Consider the following 12,610-nt stretch of genomic DNA (forward strand, 5'->3'; position numbering starts at 1 on the left):
AGTCACGGGACAATCAGAGATGAGTGCAGTTCTGTGCAGTTGTGAGCAAGGCTGAGTGCAGGGCAGATTCAGTTTAGATGCAATGTACATAGTATAGTATAATAAAGTAATTAATTAGCCTTCTGATGGTGGAGTCAGATGCATCATTCTCTCTCCCTCTCTCACATTGGAATCGCCCTTGTTTTCCATGGGTGGTGGCTGGAGGCACCACTGCCTGCTGAGGGAGGCGAGGAACTGCTCTTCAGGTCACACACTGCAGCTTTCTGCATTTCCAGGCTGAAATTCCAGCCTGAATTTCCAGTGCAGATGGATGGGGATAGGAATTTAGCAGCATTAAGCACACCCCAGTGTTAGCACTGCTGGATCAAAGGTAGATTTCCCAGCAGAGATCCAACTGCAGCTCCCTTGGGCACTGATTTAGGTTTTTCTCAGTCTTCCCTCAGCATTATGAGGTTGGAGCTCCAGACTCTTTAAAAGATCTGCAGCTTGACGAATCTTTAAGATCTTTTAGCAAAGGGGTTTATTCTCTTTGTTGATTCAGGTTACTTGCCCTGGCACCAAGAAATCACCAAAAACTGCCCAGCATGATGCTCTAGCTTTACCTCTGGCATTTTCATCCCTCATGGGACTCCTGGAGAGGGAGAGAAGCTGAGCAGCATCACAAGCAGAGGGAAATCTCCAATCTCCAGCTGCAGCTGCCAGCCCAATCCCAGTCCAGCCCTGCAGTGTGACAGGTTTTTTTCTGCTATGGGTGAATTAAACCAAAGGCCCCCAGTTCTCAGCAAACACAGTTGCTATAAGAGCTTTAAAGCAGTCAATAAATGCACTTCAATTAAGCACTGCAGCGAGGTCGGATTTCTTGTTTTTCCTGTTTCACCAGCAAGTTTCAAGACAGCCTCATAATGAACCCTGGGAGCACAGCTCGTTACAGCATCAGAAAAGTTGCAAAATTGCACCCAACTTTGGGTTGTTATGTTCTGGTAGCTACACTCCCTAAAGGAAAAAAAATATCAAAGAGGAAGGAACATGTCTCAAAATGCAGGAACTTCATCCCAAATGCCTTGGTGCCAGTGACAGGATTCCCATGGTTTCAGAGGGCTGTGGATCAATACTAATGTGTGGAAAATGAAATTACTCAAACTGCTGTTTGCAAATAGATGACAGTGGAAGAGTGGTGAAACAAATCCTCACGTGTGAGGAAGACACTATCAGAGTTGAAACCTCCCTGAAGAAACAGATAAACAAACTATAAAAATATCCAGAGAAAAAAAAAAACAAAAACAAACAAACACAAAAAAACCCCAACCAAGAAAAGAAATGAAACAAACTCTCAAAAATCCCTAGAGACTAGTAAAACTAAAACCAAAACTGGTGACTACAAGTCAGTCAGAACAGAGGAGCTGAAGAAGAGAAACCAACAACAAAAGTCAAAACACTTCAGAGTTAATCAAATATAGTTATAAGAAAAGTAATATCCAGATCATGAAGAGCCACCTTAGATCTCCTAGACTCAATGATCAAGGAACATCTCATGACTGTCCCAAAAGACCAACTAAAAACTCTTTTACACTAAGTACACAAATAATTTCCAAATACAGAGCCAAGGACTCTTTTAAATCCCTTTCTCTGAGACTCTGTGAATCTAAGATTATAAATATATTTATTTATTTGTTTGTTTGTTTGTTTATATATTTATATATATATATATATATATATACATATAAACAATTTCCCAATACAGAACCAAGGAGTCTTTTCCCTTTCTCTGGGACTCTGTGAATCTAAGATTACATAACGCTGCTACACTTAAAAACTCAACAACTACAAAACATCTTCCTACACACAGAGTAGTTGATGAAGTAATAACCAATAAATACAATGCACAAAAACATACAGAAAATATCAATGAAATAATCACTGCATTACAGAACCCACAGCCTCAACTCAGAGAATAAAAAAGTTAGCTCATGTACCAGTCTGAATTTGGAAAAGATGGGAATGGGACCTGGTTTTGTGGTTACCTGGTGGATTATGGGTTAAATGAGTTTTTTTTCCTCTTACGTGTTGTAGAAACTCTCTTTTTACCATGTGTGGTCCCTTGCTTAGTGCCACTTATTCAATATGTGATCAAGGGGATGCAGGTGGCAGCCTTGCCTGCAGATCCAGAAATGGCTACAGAAGGACAGAAAATGATGCTGCTGCAAATAATCCCAAAACCAAAAAGGACCCAGGAACAAAAAGTTAAAAAAAGGAACAAAAACCCCAAAAAGTTCAAAGGAAAAAAAAGTGAAGTCAATGATAAAGAAGGTTTGTAAAGACAATTATTGAGAAAATAAGAAGAGGAGGGCTTGAGAGGAATGAGGAGATGTCTTGACAAACAAGCTGTGATGGTAGATAAGGCCAGATACTGAGAGGTGAAAGGAGCAATGGGGGAAAATAAATTTCATAGGAATTCCACTAATTGACACAGACTGTTACCCACTCAAGACTTTTTTCAAGAGAAAAAAAACCAAACAGAGAGACAAAGAAAAAGAAAACCAGTGGGGATACACATTAGAAGGGGGTGTTGGATGTTCTGGGAAGTCTTTATCTCTCAAATATCTCAGCCAATGGGGAAAGAGAGAGGGAAATGTGGCTGGGAAATTGGGATAAACAGGAGCCTGCATCCTCTAAAACTTCTGAGAGACCCCAGGGAAATGCCCAATGGCCTCTCCCTTTATTCAAATAAAGTTACAGGACTCCTCTGTCTCCTTTTTGGACAGAACCCTCTGGTGTTTGTGGATTAATTTTCCTGACACTAAGATAAATCCCGTGTTCCCAAGGGGATCTGTGTTCCCTGGTTCCCTGTCCTGCCCTGAAAACCTCTCCCTCAGTGCCTGCAGACATCCCTTGTCTCCACAGGCTCCTTGGAAGGGAGAAAGGGAGAAAGGGAGAAAAACACATTTAAATCCCCAAATTTTATTCTTTGAGCGTGTTGATCCCTCAACCCACCCTGCAGTGGCCACTGATCCCAATCCATCACCTCAAACCCCAGAAAACACCTGCAGAACCCTTTTTGTGACCTGGCTGAGGCTGTTGCTCTGAATTTCCACCCATTCCAAGCTCAAACTCTCTTTCAATCCCATAAAAACTGCAGCTGCTGAATGTCTGACTGGGCAGGGAGGGGCTCCCTGCAGAGAAGAGCAGCTCATGGGACCTTCAGTGCTCACAGAGTGGTGGTCCCACGAAAATCAGCACAGAAATCCCTGTTTGGGGGCACAGAAAAGCCCTGGGGGTGTCACAGAGCCTCTGGCACATCTGAGAGGTTGTTCAGGGTGCTGGGAATGGCAGGAGGGCTCCAGTCCTTTTCCACGTGCACAGGGACTCAGTAATTCACCAAGAAATCAGCTGGCCAGCGTGGAAATAAAGTGAAATTACCTGAGCCCTTAGGTATTACATTAAGTGGATCTCTAGGGAAGGATGTGGATTACTGCAGCTGAATAGAGCCCTTATTTATCAGATGGAAAAGGTTAATGTCATTTCCTTTCCTTTCCTCCATGGTTTTCCTCACCACATCCCCGTTTCTGGCGAGCAGGAGGTGCAGACAGTGGAAGAACATGTGCTTGCTTGTTTAAATCACCAGAGCTGTTACTCGGGGCAGGGAGGGAGGGAAGAAATTAAGATTTCTGCTGGTTTCCTGGGGAGAATTACAGGGCTAGGAAACATAAAACACTGAGGAAAGGAAATGGGTTGTGGAGCACCTGGGCTTTGATTTGACATCCCAGGGCCCTAACTCAGGGAGGGAATTTGTGCATTCTCATCTACTGTGGTGCCTAATAAGAACCAGGATCAAACTAATCTAATATTCTTATTCCATACTTTATAAAGCAAGACTGCATTAAGAAGGGTCATTTTTTTTTACTCCTTAATGAAGTTTGAATACTGTTAAATTAAGTTCTACTAATAAAGAGCCTTTGCTTTTTTCTAATTTGCCTCTGGAGTCTCAAGGGCTGTTGACCTAAAGATAAATATCAGAGCAGTCCACCTATCTATTATGTGCTCTGCTAATGATGTCAACAAGTTAATTCTAATGTCAACTGTGGAGAAAATTTCCATGTCAGGACTTAGCTTGGGCTAAGAGGGGAAAAAAAAGCTCTTTTTGTGGTAAAAAGCTCAAGACACCCAGGTGGTTTTCCCTGTCTCTGGCACAGGATAAGCCATGTAGGGATTTTCCCCCTCTGCAATAACTAAGATGGACCTAAATCCCACTGAATATATCCTGAATTCAGAGTTGAAGAGAAGGATAAATGTTCCTGACCATTTGGGAATGTCAGGATAAATGTTCCTGACCATCTGGAAATGTCAGGATAAATGTTTCTGAATTTGGGAATGTCAGGATAAATGTTCCTGATCGTTTGGGAATGTTGGGATAAATGTTCCTGACATGTGGGAATATCACAATAAATGTTTCTGACTGTTTGGGAATGTCAGGATGAATGTTTCTGGATTTGGGAATATCAGGATAAATGTTCCTGACCATATGGGAATGTCAGGATACATGTTTCTGAATTTGGGAATGTCAGGATAAATGTTCCTGATCGTTTAGGAATGTTGGGATAAATGTTCCTGACCATGTGGGAATGTTGGGATAAATGTTTCTGAATTTGGGAATATTGGGATAAATGTTCCTGACCACGTGGGAATGTCAGGATTCCCAGTGTCTGCCCATGAGGGAGGATGAGTGTGGCACTGGGCTTTGGCTGCTGACCCCAGCTCTGCTCCCCTTTCTCTGCAGGTGCTCACTGGGAATCTGCACATTTCTGCTTGCCTTGCCAGAGGTCAGGGATGCCTTGAGCTCCTCACCACCCTCTTATTCCCAAAGCCTTTTAATTCCATTCCTTAATTCCAGCTAGGCCCCATAAAAAGGCACCTGAATGCAGCTGTTGCTCTCTCTGACTACACAAGATGTGAAATTACCACCCAGTTTCCAGCTCCAGCTGCTTCCCTGCACCCAGCTCCAAGCTGGACAAACCCAGGCACGCTCCTTCCCCCTCTCCACACCCCATGGAGAGAAATCCAGACTGCAGGGACAGCAAGGACCAGGACTGCTGGGTGATTCTGAGGTCACCTCTCCAGCTTTCCATCCCTGACCTGAGTGCATGGCTTTACCTTACCTTGCAGAGGTGCCCTGAGGACAGAAAATCCATATTTCAGGGCACGGCAGCGGGGCTGGCTAATTCCAGCTCTGCAGGGAACGGGGACAGAGATGCCCATTGACTCATGTGGGATTTACAATGAGCCCTTATCCATTTTACATTGGCCCCGAGCAGCCATCTGAGGATAGCAGGGCCTGACTATTAATTCCTCAGTGGATAAACAATCAGCATCCCTGTCACAATGGAGTAAATTAATGGAGGTAGCCAAGGCAACCCCAGCATGGCTCCTGAGTTGCCTTCATGGGCTATTTGCAGGCTATGAAAAGAGCTGAGTGCATTTGCTCTCTTTTTTTCTTTTTTCTCCTCCATAAAGGAAAAGCTTTCCTGGACAACCAGGCAGCGAGGACAAAGTAAATAGCCTTTCCCAGAAAGCCAACCTTGACTTTGTTATAATTGCTGTGTAAATATAATCCCACTCATCAATTAAATGCTGCTCTCCAGGGCTGGAACATTATCCATGTTCATGGGGATGGAATCCCTGTCAACTCCAACTCCGTATTCATGGGCATTAGCCTGGCAAGGGGAATGTGATTGCTTGAATAAATTCAGCTGCCACCTCCAGCACCCCTGGATCAGCTGACAAGCCTCAGTCTGGCTGGAAGAGGGGCTCAGAAACATGTTACCTTGGAAATCCTAAATATTCAGCCCTCAACGGGGGGTTCAGATGGGTTATTTAATAAATAGAAATAGCCCAGCCCTAGCCAACCTCAGAGCTGGCCCCTTGGTCCTGCAGGTATTACTGAGGAACAAAAATATTTGAGTAAGAAAAATTCTGACTTTTCACCAACAAATATGTTTCCATGGAAATCCTAAATATTCAACAGGGGGTTGAGATGGGAAATTGATAAACAGAAATAGCCCAGCCTTTACCAGCCTCAGAGCTGACCCCTTGGTCCTACAGGTATTACTGAGGAACAGAAAGTTGGGGCTTTTTTCAAAGTGTTTGAGCAAGAAAAATTCTGACTTTTCACCAACAAATATGTTGCCATGGAAATCCTAAATATTCAACAGGGGGTTCAGATATCAATAAATGGAAATAGCCCAGCCCTTACCAGCCTCAGAGCTGACCCCTTGGTCCTACAGGTGCTACCACATATCAGAAAGTTGGGTTATTTTCAAAAGTCTTTGAGTAAGAAAAATTCTGACTTTTCACTAACAAATATGTTTCCATGGAAATCCTAAATATTCAACACGGGGTTCAGATGGGAAATTGATAAATAGAAATAGCCCAGCCCTTGCCAACCTCAGAGCTGATCTCTTGGTCCTACTGAACCCCTGGTCCTACCTATTCTCAGGTGTTACTGAGGAAGAGAATGTTATAATTTTTTTATAAATGTTTGAGTAAAAAAATCCAGAATTTTCTCTGACATCCATAATTGCAGGTCCTGTACTCCTTGCAGATGTCTCCCAGAACCTCCCTCTGCCTGTGCCCAGCCTCTGCAGGGGGGTTACATGACTTTTGAGCGGTCTGGATGCAGGCGGTTGCACAGGCCAGAGGGCAGTTGCTAATTAATAAAATGCTAATGAAGGGCTCAGCAGCAGCCCTTGCCCCGGGGGTGCCCTGTGCCCCTGTCCGTGCCCAGCCAGCACCTGACCCCTGCGTTTATGGTCCTTGTTCTGTGTGACTGAACATTGTGAATAATTCAGAACAGCTCCGTGGCTCTGCTGTTTCCCCAGCACGCCTGCAAACTTTACAACCCCAAACACAACCCGGGGGTGGATTTCCCTCTGGGGCAGCATCCAGCAGCTGTTCAACAACAGCCAACACCCCCCTGCAGCAGCTTAGCACCAGGACTAACGTGTGTCCCACCTCATTAGGCTGAGGCCATTCAGGCTGGAGATGAATTCTTGGCCCTGTGCTGGCAAAGCAGCACAAGAGCCCAGCACTGGGGGCATGAAGAACTCCTGGTGTTTAAAATCTCAGTGTTTTTCACACAGGAGGAGAAACTGAGCTCCATGGAACTTACTGGATATTATCCATGGACATTGGGGTGCTGGAGTGACCCCAAAGAAAAACAATTGAGTTGGAGAAGGGTCTGGAGCACCAGGAGAGGCTGAGGGAGCTGGGAAAGGGGCTCAGCCTGGAGAAAAGGAGGCTCAGGGGGCCCTTCTGGCTCTGCACAACTCCTGACAGGAGCGTGGAGAGAGGTGGGGCCTGTATCCCTGCTCCCAGGTGACAAGTGATGGGAGAAGAGGAAACAGCCTCAAGCTGTACCGCAGAGGTTTGGGTTGGATGTCAGGAAGAATCTCTTCCCAGAAAAGCTGCCCAGGGCAGTGGTGGAGTCCCCATCCCTGGAGGGATTTAAAATCATGGAGATGTGGCACCTGGGGACACAGGGCAGTGGATTTGGCCATGCTGGGTTAATGGTGGGACTCAGCGAGTTCAGACATCTTTTCCACCCTCAGCACTTCTGTGTCAATCCTAAAACCAACTTTGGGGCAGGAACGCTGCTCTGAACAACTTTTCTTCCAGAAAGCAGCGTTGGAGCACTTGGACACTGCTTCCCTTCGTGGGAAATGACTGGGAAAGAGGGGCAGGAGGAGGGCGTGGGGTCAGGTGTGGGGCAGGTGCGTGTTGGACAGGGGATGGACACGAGATGGACACAAGGTGGACATGGGTTGGATACGGATGGACATGGATGGACACAGGATGGATATGGAATGGACACAGATGGACACAGGATGGACACGGATGGACACAGATGGACATGCATGGGTACGGGATGGACACGGATGGACACAGATGGACACGGATGGATATGGGATGGACACAGATGAACACAGGACGGGTCTGGGATGGACATGAGTGGACATGGATGGACACAGATGGGCATGATAGATATGGGATGGACACAGATGGACATGGATGGATAGGGATGGACACGGATGGACACAGATGGATACGGGATGGATATGGGATGGACACGGATGGGTATGGGATGGACAGTGATGGACGTGGAAGGACAGGGATGGACATGGATGGGTATGGGATGGACATGGAAGGACAGGGTTGGACACAGATGGGTATGGGATGGACAGGGATGGACACGGAAGGACAGGGATGGGTATGGGATGGACATGGAAGGACAGGGTTGGACACAGATGGGTATGGGATGGACAGGGATGGACACGGAAGGACAGGGATGGGCACGGAAGGACAGGGATGGACACGGACGGGTGCGGGCGCTCCGGCGCTATCCCTTCAGCACCACGGCGGCTCCGGAGCCCCGAGCGGGAGCGGCTCCGGCAGCGCTGGAAGGGAAACCCCCGACATCCCCCGGCCCCAGCGGGATCAGCTCAACCCTCCGCCGTGCAGAGCGAAATAAAAAAAAAAAAAAAAAAAAAAAGAAAAACAACCTTCTAGCGGTTTAGGTTTCATGTGGGTTTGTGCTGGAAAACAAATTAACCTAAGAGGATTTGGGGAATTCGAGCCGGCAACAAAAGACAAGGTGGAAGTGTCTGAGTTTTGAAAACGTGCCCAAGGCCCCGACTGGCAAATCCTTTCTCTGAATGCTCCTGCTAAGCCCTTTCATCAGCACTAAAAGAATACAGAGAAAAGGTGGGGTTTTTTGCTGCAGAAAAGATTACCTGGAAATTATTTTCAGTAAAAGATTGGTTGTGCTTTCTCCTTAAAAAAATGTTTCTGTTCATAGAATTATATCAGAAGAAAACTTAGAAGACACTTAATCTGTGGCTCTGATCTGGTAATTTAATAAAACCATCATTTGGTTTAATGAAGGAATTAATTTGTCTAAGACATATTTCTTGAACATTGATAATTATTTTTGGGCTGAGACTGTTTCTTAAAATCATGGAATGATTTGGGTTGGAAGGGACCTTAAAGTTCACCCCAAGAGAGAGGGAATTTCTAAACATTGGTGGAAAAGTTTGCTTAAAGGACTGGATTTCTCTTTCTCTAGTTTGTCATTTACTTTTGGCAACTTTCAAGTCTTTGTGCTGAACAAAGCAAAGAATTGTGCAGAGTAGATTAAGAATTGAAAAAACAATCTCCATCAAGAAGGACTGAGAAATAGGATCAGGGAAATATTCTTGCCAGACAAATCACCCTCACTTCATGAGCACAAAAACTCAACATTTCCTGTGCTCCAATCCCATCTTGGTGCACTTTAAAAATCCTTATTTTTAAGATCTTCAAATGATCTTTCAGTGTTGTGTATTCTGTGCATTGCAGCAGCTTCCAAAAGGGTGTGAGATGATCTTATCTGCATCAACAATCTGTATTTTATTTATTTTGCTTTTCAAAATATGAGAATAATTGAATCCTTTGTTGGTTTGGTGATGGGATCAAATTTGGGCTATCAGAGAAGAGTTGCAAAAGCCTCAGGTGCCCTTCCTGAATACTCCAACAATTGCTGCCTGCTCACCCAGGTGTCCTGGGACCAAGGGCAGCCTGTCCCTGGTTCCACAGCTAGAAAGGCAAACAGACCCAGCTCAGGCTGCTCAATCCCTCCCTAAATACTTTAATTCTCCTGCTTTCCACCACCCCAGAGGTGCCTTGGTGCTTCACCCTCAGATTGAGCGGGGAGTGTTCCTTGCTCTGGGATTCCTGCAGGGATTTTTTGGAGCTCCTGTGCAGCTCTGACAGCGCTGCCAGCAGAGGGGGAGAGCCAGAGACACAGAGGAGCTGAGAGTTCATCCAGCATCCATCCAATTTAGTGGGAATATCCTCAAAAAAAGAAGGAAAACCTTCCCAGCAGAGTGGTATTTCCAGCTCCACAACCCCACCTCTCCTTGCTCTTTGTTGTAAAGCATTTATCATTTTTCTGAACAATTAAAAAAAAAACAACTCTGCAAAAGGCCACATCTGGCCTCCGGAATCACAATGAAGATGGGAAAAAGCCCTCCTGGAGCAGAACAAAAAGGCCCGAGCAGCTCTGAGCAGAGGCTGCCACATGCCAGCCCTCATGCCCATAATAAATCTGCATTTGATCGTGAGTTCTAAGTCCTTAAGCACATTGTAGAAATGGGACAAATCCTCTTTGGGAATTTACTGACTTAAAAAAAAAGGAAAAGCAACATAATTCCATTTATTTTAACATCATTAGATGCTGAAAAAGAAACCCTGATCATATCATGGGATGTATTTCTGTTATTATCTGTGAGTTTTAAGACTTGATTGCTGGGACAAAAAGGAGTCTTGTGCTGTGGAGTTATGTGAGAAATAAGCTGAAGTGGGGAATAAAATCTAGTTCCTATTTTGCATTTTTTTCCCAAGAAAGTCTACGCTATTTATTTTCAGGATGGGGCAGTGGTGCTGGAAAATGAGGTTTTTCTGCTCTCTGTTCCTGTGTCTGTGAAGGAAAATCAAGTGAAATCTGATGTATCCTATCATTCAGTATCAGCATCATGGTTTGGGGACTGGCTTCCCCACAAAACCAACCAAAAAATCCCAAAAACCCAACTAAACCCCAACCAACCAATGAACCAAACCCCCTCCACATCTCCAGGTCCTGCTGGATGGGGAATTTTGCTTCTGACTTTCACACCTGACCCAAAAGCTCCCAAAAACCCAACTAAGCCCCAACCAACCAATGAACCCAAACCCTCTCCACACCTCCAGCTCCTGTTGGATGGGGAATTTTGCTGCTGGATCTCACACCTGACCCAAAAACTCCCAAAAACCTGACTAAACCCCAACCAACCAACAAACCAAACCCCCTCCACATCTCCAGGTCCTGCTGGAATGGAAATTTTGCTGCTGTTTCCCACACCAGCAGAGCCAGAAGTTAACTGAGGCACAAGGAGTTTGTCTGCTTTTAATATGAGCAAAATAGAATGAAGCCACTTCTCCCTTCCCTCATTTTTCTCCAAAGATCGCTCTGGGAAGCTCTTTCTTCACTTTTTTTCCCTAACCACCTCAGCTTAGAAGCTGATATGAGGCAGCTGGGCTGGTCTGAGGGATGATGCAGGAGAAAGGCATGGACTTGCCCCGTCCCTTCCTGAGGTGTGTGTGCTCTCCCCAGAGGCAGAGTGTCCTCTCCTGAGGATTCCAGTTCTCCCTGGTCCAGTGGCTCCCTGGCTCCCTGTCAAGACCTGGATCATCAAAGCTCTCCCTGCCCTTTTGATGCCATCATCTGTATTTGCATTTCGTGGCACCCAGAACAAGCAAATTCCTTTAAAGTCCAATTTATGCTTTGTAGAATTGCCAGACTGGGGGGAAAAAAACGCTCAGGAAATGGAGAAATCTCTGGGCTCTTAACAAACATTAAACTCTTGATAAAAAACGATGACAAATTCATTCTCTGCTGACCCAGGTCACCTTTGAACAGACACAAAGTTCTTTATCACTTTGCCAATTCCCCCATTCTTTTAGGGGCCCGGTTTGCGTTTTTTTCTGGTTTTATTTTTTGCTTGTTTATCTCTTAATCTTTGGGTAAATTGCAGTATCTGAATCTGGCCATTGTACAAAGGCGTTCAAAGCTTCTCATTTAATTCATAGCCAAGGTTTCCATTTCCTCGAATCAGGCAACTCTTCATTTATTTTTTCTGTGTTATGATTTGGATTTTCAGGGTCACTTGGACCTGTAGTGACAATATTCCAATAAATACTAATTTATACCACCAATACTCCCATTCATTCCAGGATTCTGCAGTGGGAGACTGAACCTCTCTAGATGTGGTGGAAGGTTTGGAAATATCCATTGGCCACATTATCATCCCTTGAAAATGGAGCCACAATCCCTTAAATAAACAGCTGGGGCTGGACTCAAAAAATCAGAGTTTTCCTCACCAGGCAGAGGACAGAGAGGAGAATGCACCCAGGAGTCCCCAAAGGGTGAATTGGGTCTGAGATGTTCTCTGCCTTCATGGGGATCACACCTGTCCTACAGGATTTACTCACGGAGCAAAATGGAATCCAGAGCAGCTGGAGGCAGGAAAGATTTGGTTCTTTTACTGATTTTTCAAACCCCATTTCCATTAATATTATATAAATTATATCATATATATAGCATATAAAAAATATATAATATACACTAATATATTATATGTAATAACAAATATAATATATAATAATATATAGTATATAATAGACATTATAATATTGTTTGTATTATATAAAATTATAGTTTTATTTTATATAAAATATTATAGTTTTCAAAAATGTATAATATTTGTCTAATACACAACACACTGGATGTACTTTCTGCAAGTACTTGTTTAAACTTTCAATCATCATTCCAATTTCCTTCCTTGCTCTATTTCAGCTAAAGTTCCATTCTATTACTTTTCATGTCAATTTATGTTACAACAAATAAAAAAAAATATTTAAGCATGTGAATCCTTCCCTCTGCAGACCAGTTTTGAGCCCCCACATAGCACACACATGAAATATTATTTTAAAAAAAATACTCATGGTTTTAAAACAAATACTCATGGTTTAAAAACAAGCATTC

General features: G+C 44.3%; 1 protein-coding gene across 4 annotated transcripts in view; it reads right to left on the bottom strand.

The window, feature by feature from the left end:
* KCNJ16 (potassium inwardly rectifying channel subfamily J member 16) overlaps window positions 1–12,610 on the bottom strand; it is a 41,020-nt gene that overhangs the window by 23,926 nt on the left and 4,484 nt on the right. The gene's annotated exons all lie outside the window — the stretch shown is intronic.

Source organism: Passer domesticus, chromosome 20 (assembly GCF_036417665.1).
Source record: "Passer domesticus isolate bPasDom1 chromosome 20, bPasDom1.hap1, whole genome shotgun sequence".
NCBI lineage: Eukaryota > Metazoa > Chordata > Aves > Passeriformes > Passeridae > Passer > Passer domesticus.